We start from the raw sequence: 6,557 nt of genomic DNA, 5'->3' as shown, positions 1-6,557 counted from the left end.
CTGTTGTGGCCTCTCCCGTTGCGGAGCACAGGCTCCGGACGCACAGGCTCAGCGGCCATGGCTCACGGGCCTAGCCGCTCTGCGGCAGGTGGGATCTTCCCGGACCGGGGCACGAACCCGTGTCCCTTGCATCGGCAGGCGGACTCGCAACCACTGTGCCACCAGCGAAGCCCCAGATAATCATTTTTTGCGGGGACCGTTTTGTGCATTGTAGGATGTTTAGCAGCATCCCTGGCCTCTACCCACTAGATACCAGCAGCATCCACCAGTAGTGACAACCAGAAATGTCTGGGGAGGGGGGAGAAGATCACTCCTGGTTGGGAATCACTGATCTAGTGAAAGCACCTATTACTTCTGGTGTTATCCTATTGCACAGAAGTTAGTTGTACGGTCATGACAGGCTGGGTAGCCGTATACCCATCTAAAACTTGGAAACTCTCTATAAATGAAGAGAGAATGGGGACAATTTGTAGTCTTTGCATCTGTTTCAGGCACCTGGACTGCCACATTACTGAAGTCCCACCTCATATCTGAGATACCGGCCCGAAATGCACAATGGGGCTGGCTGTGGAGGTAAGGGACTAAGGGTGGTCACCAGTGGGAGGACTTTCTGGGGTCCTTGGCCAGAGCTCTGGATGGTCATCTGGTACCCCTGGGCAGAGCTTCCTGAAGGTGCTGGGCCATCTTTGGAGCCTGGCGTCCCAGAGCTGGGGTTGGGGAAACAAGTACATTTCTGAGAGCCAGGGCTTTGCCATTCTTATACCATGAATCACAAGATGTGGCTTGACTGGTGAGCGTTCTGGCCTGGGTGCTCTCAATTGCAACCTTTTGTTCTGTCCTTTGAGGGGAGGGGTGGGGAGCACTAAAGTGACTTTGGGGACTCATTGGGTTGGATCCATGTAAGGTAGTAGGCTAGAAGATAGAACTGGGTCCTAATTCTGTTTCTGGCATTTATTAGCTATATGACTCCTGAGCAGCTTAGTTTTCCGCCTTCATAAAATTAGTACAGTATCATCTCCTGCATCGAAGGAGGTTGCTGGGAGGATTAAAATTAGATCACGTGTGAAAAAGATGTAGTGCCATCCTTGGGGCTTTATGTGCGCTGGGTGGATGCTACTCGTTTATTCTTTTATTCCTCAAATGTTTACTGAGTACCTACTATTGTAAGGCTCTGTCTGGATTCTGAGAACATGAACATAGCAGTGAGCAAAGTAGATCAGGTTCTTGTCTTCTCAGTAGTTATACTGTGGTAGTTACTACTGTTGTTATTATTATTGTCGTCATGATTCTGGAAATAGGCCTAGACATTGATTGTCTGCCAGTGGGTGGGTGAGGCTGAGCCAACAGACTTTCAGTCTGAGTACGTAAGAATGAGCCTGTCTGGTGAGGTGGGTGTGCAGCGGTCTAGTCTGCATGTCTGATGGGGCCGGTTGGGTGGGGAGGAATGGAGGGCGGAACAGCCAAGGACTTGGTCATATAAGCCAAGAGCAGAGATTCAGAAATCCCTGAAAATTCAGAGGACATGAATTGAGATAGAGCTGCTATCTTGGGACTAGCAAATATGGCAGGGATAGGGAAAGGCAGTTGCATGGTAGAGGTACTTTGGCCCAGTTGGAGGAGCTGAGAGACTTGGCTGAGGTCAGAGGTGCCTGCTGAACTCATTCCTGGTAAGGCCAGGCTTGCTGATGGCCCAGAGAGGACTGTGTCTTGGGGTGAATGGGGTGCCCCACAGGCAGCCTAAGGGCAAGTTTAGTACAAATATGACAACCCCTCACCTCCTTGTTCTACTGCCAACCCCTGTGCTATATCACACCTCTTGGCAAGACAATCATGAGGGTGAGTTCGGAAGGCAGGTCACCTCCATTAAATCCTCAGGGAGTCACTGAGTTAATGATGGCTCCAGGGCAGTGAGTCTCAGCCTTTTTCCATCCGCAGCTCACTCTTGGCAAAGGGAAAGACCTCACATGTTCCCACTTACTAAAATGGAAACCCTTCTTTCTAGAATACAACTTAAATTCCTGGTCAGTCATTATAATCACTCCCTTGCCCCTCTCATTTTATTGTACTGTAAACCGCAATCAAGGTTAAATCCAACTCCCCATTTACTCCATGCTGGTTTAGGGAAAAAAAATACAACCATGCTGACTTGTGTCACTTTAAATTTATGCCCACAGTTTTCAAGGTGGCCTTCAGCTGCTGCCGGGTCATCCTCCTCTACTCTCCTAGTCCACTCACTCTGCCATTATCCTGGATGATGACTTTACACTGTCACTTCTTTCTCCAGATCCCTAACGCCCTCTTCCCATATGACCTTGTTTCCCTCTTTAAGACAAAGGTGAAGTCACCAGAAGAGAACTTCCACGGACTCCACCATCTCCCTGCCTGCCTCCGTCTTCCTTCATATCCTCTGTGTCCTTGGCTGTAACTTGATGAACTCTCCATGCACCTCTCTAGAGCCAGCCTTTCCACCTGGGCCTCAGATCCTGTCTCTGCTCACCTCCTCAAGGATATTGCTCTAGCCATATTGCCCACTTCTCTCCTCCATCTTCAGTTGTTCATGTTCTCCTGAATCATTTTCATCAGCATGCAGGCATGTGATTGTTTCTCCCATTTTATAAAATCCTCCTTTTGAACCCACTTCTGCAACTTTTGATTTGCTCCCTATTCACAGCAGAACTTCTCCAGAAAGGTGTCTGTACTCACTGTCTCCAATTAGTTGTTTCTTGAAAACAACTTTTTTGAGATATCGTGGACATATAAAAATCGTATATATTTAAGGAGTACATCTTGATGTTTTGATATATTTGATATGCTGTTTTGATATATTTGATGTTTTGATATATTGTGAAAACATCACCACAATCAAGCTCAATAATTTATCCATCACCTCTACATAGTTAACCATTGTGTGTACGTGTGTGTGTGTTGAGAAGATTTAACTTTAAGATCTAACTTTAAGATCTATCCTCTTAGTAGCTTTCAAGTATACAATATGGTACCGTTAACTATCATCACCATGCTACACACAACTCATTCATGTTGCGTAACTGAAATCTTGTACCCTTTGACCAACATCTTATTTCCCCCTCCCATCCTCCTTGCTCCTGGCAACCGCCATTCTACTTTCTGCTTATATGAGTTTGACCCTTTTACATTCCACATATAAATGAGCTCATGTAGTATTTGTCTTTCTGTTTCTGTTTTGTTTCACTTGGCATAATGTCCTCCACGTTGTCACAAATGGGAGGATTTCCTTCATTTTGTAAGGCTGAATAATATACCATTGTGATATATATATCACATTTTCTTTATCCATTTGTCCTTTGGTGGACATTTAGGGTGTTTCCATATCTTGACTATTGTGAATGATGCTGTAATAAACATGTGAGATATCTCTTTGAGATACTGATTTCATTTCCTTTGGATATATATCCAGAAGCGGGGTTGCTGGATCACCTGGTAGTTCTATTTTTAGTTTTTTGAGGAACTTCAATACTATTTTCCATAGTGGCTGTACCAATTTACATTCCCACCAACAATGCACAAAGTTTCCCTTTTTTCTACATCCTCGCCAACACGTGTTATATTTGTCTTTTTGATAATAGCTCTTCTAACAGGTATGAGGTGATATGTCATTGTGGTTTTGAATTACACTTCCCTGATGATTAATGATGTTTAGTATCTTTCCATGTACCTGTTGGTCATTTGTGTATTTTCTTTTGAAAAATGTCTATTCAGGTCCTTTGCCCATTTAAAAATCACCATTTAAAAAAATTGAGTTGTAGGAGTTCCTTATATATTTTAGATATTAACACCTTATCAGATATGTGGTTTGCAGTTTTTTTCTCCCATTCCATAGGTTTCCTTTTCATTCTGTACAGAACCTTAGTTTGATATAGTTCCGCTTGTCTGTTTTTGCCTTTGTTGCCTGTGATTTTGGTGTCATAACCAAAAAATTATTGCCAAGAGCAATGTCAAGAAGCCTTCCCCCTAGGTTTTCTTCTAGTAGTTTTACAGTTTCAGGTCTTACATGTAAGTCTTTAATCCATTTTGAGTTAATTTTTGTATATGGTATGAGATAAAGATCCAATTTCATTCTTCTGCCTGTGGATATCCAGTTATTGAAGAGACTGTCTTTTGCCCGTTGTGTGTTCATGGCATGCTTGTTGAAGGTCAGTTGACCATAAATGTGTGGATTCCTCCCATTCTGTCTTAAACACACTCCAATCAGCCTTTGCCCCCCAGTACGCAGCAGGCTACTCTTGACAGCCTTCTTATTGCCAAGTTCAGTGATCAGGTGTGTCTTTACCACTTAGTTGATCAGCTGCATTTAACACAAGTTGATCACTTTTCCTCCTTGTTACATATTCTTCCCTTGACTTCCAGAACAGTACATTCTCTTTGTTTTCCTCCTGTCTTGCAAGTTGCTCCCTCTTGGTCTCCTTTGCTGGTTCCTCCTCAACTCCTTGATCTTTTAATGTTGATATACCTTAGAGCTCAGTCCTTGGTACTCTTCTCTCCTTTATCTACAATTAATATTTTTGGTGATCTCATGGCTTTGCACATCATATATCACTGTTGATGTCCAAATTTCAGTTTATACCTCCAGCCTTCAGATATCTATTTGGATGTCTACTTGGATGATATCTTAAGTTCAGCATGCTCTCCTGGTCTGCCCTATGCCCACCCCTGCCTCATAAACCTGCTCTACCCACAGCCATCTCCATCTCACTTGATGCCAACTCCATCCTTCAGTTGCTTAGTCTTGCCTCATTTATGGCTACCACCCTGGTTGGAGACTATCATTTCTCACCTGGATTACTATAATAGCCTGCTAATTGCTCCCACCTTTGTTTTCCTTGCAATCTGTTCTCAAAACAGCAACTAGAGGGAGTCTTCCAAAATTTAAATCAAATCATGTCATCAGATCATGTCATTCCTCTTCTCAAAACCTTTCAATGGTTCTCCATTTCTCTGTGGTCCTACAGAATCTGCCAACCGTCTCAACTCTACCTCTCTCAACTCTCTCCTACTATCCTTCTTATTTACTCCACTCCAGCCTACTGACCTCATGGCGGTTCCTCAGACACACCTAGGATGCTCTGTTTTACAAACTGTCTGTTCACTCTCCTGGAATGCTCCTTCCCCAAATAGCCACATGACTCACTCCTTCACATCCGCCAAATTTTTGCTCAGATGTCACCATCTCAGTGAGACCTACTCTGACTCCTGTTTATAGCACAGCTGCCTCTACTCAGATCCAACCCTCCTCATCCTGTTCTACTTAGTTTGTTTCCATAGTAGTTATCACTTTCTGACATACTGTGAAATTACTTGATTTTAAGTGTTTATTGTTTATAGATCTCCTGATAGAATATAAGTTCCAGGAAGGCAGAGTTTTTTTTTGTATTTTTGTTCACTGATGAATCTCAATGGCCTAAAACAATGGCTGGCATGTAGTTAGTGCACAATAAATATTTGTTGGATAAATGCACATAAAAACTGTTTCTGTTATGGGAAGATTTCCATGAGGGATGTCTGCCATCCATCTGTCTGTCCATCTGTCTGTCTGTCCACCTATCCATCTGCCCATCCAGGTTAGTCATTCAATGAGTGTGTTTCAGGTGCCCGGTCCTTTTTTGCCCTATGCTTTGGCCTGTGGGAAAACGGTGTCTACCTTAAAGAACTTCTAATGAAGTTAGGGGGAAAAGCTCAGACATGGGAATCATTAAATACAACCTAGCCATTGTTATCTAAGCCAGAATTAAAAACATAGGCATTGTCACTCTAGAGGGCTGGTGACAGGGGTAGTAGCACAATATTTATGGCCTAGCACTCCAATGGATTTGAGAGTCTAAAGATCAAAGGGTCTTTGAGGACCCCAAACACTGCTTATCCTGGGGATGCTGAGAATCTGCTGGGAGGGGGAGGGGGAAACAGCCTTGGACAGGCCTGAGAGGGGCTGTGGCCCTGCCTGTTTCCTCTGTATTTTACCTAGACTCCCCCCCCGCAGGGGCTTTCTTCCAGGAGCTAGGGGAGCTATCCCCTGTGACATGGGTGACAACCAGCTGCCCTGTCCAGGGAGCTGCCCCTCCCTGAAAGGCAGCGTCCTAATACTTGTTGCAGGAGCTGGAATCCCCAGCAGCACTGAGAAACCAGAGCTGAGAGGCCAGACCCTGGCTGTCCTCAACCTGGGATGCTTCTCCTCACCCCTGACTGCACCAAACTCAGAAAGGAAAACAGTCCTAATCCTATAGCCCCAAACCAAACAGCTTGCAGCTGGCCAGCTCACCAAAACAAATAAGCCAGGTTCCCCGGGTCAGCAGAACCGGAATGAGTGACACCCAGCCCCTCTTGCTCCTCTCCTTTGTTCTGTGGCCCCGGGAAGGCTTGTGGGAGGGGAGGTGGTGAAACACATAAACACATCTGGAGGTGTTGCTGCAGCTCAGAGAAGGATGCACTGAACAAGGACTCAGGGAAGGAGGCAGCATGGGAAATTCACCCCCCCACACACACACACACACTCACCCCCCCACACACCCACACACACCCCATAC

This window comes from Physeter macrocephalus, chromosome 12 (assembly GCF_002837175.3).
Source record: "Physeter macrocephalus isolate SW-GA chromosome 12, ASM283717v5, whole genome shotgun sequence".
In the NCBI taxonomy this organism is placed as follows: Eukaryota; Metazoa; Chordata; class Mammalia; order Artiodactyla; family Physeteridae; genus Physeter; species Physeter macrocephalus.
This window is presented reverse-complemented; position numbering follows the sequence as displayed.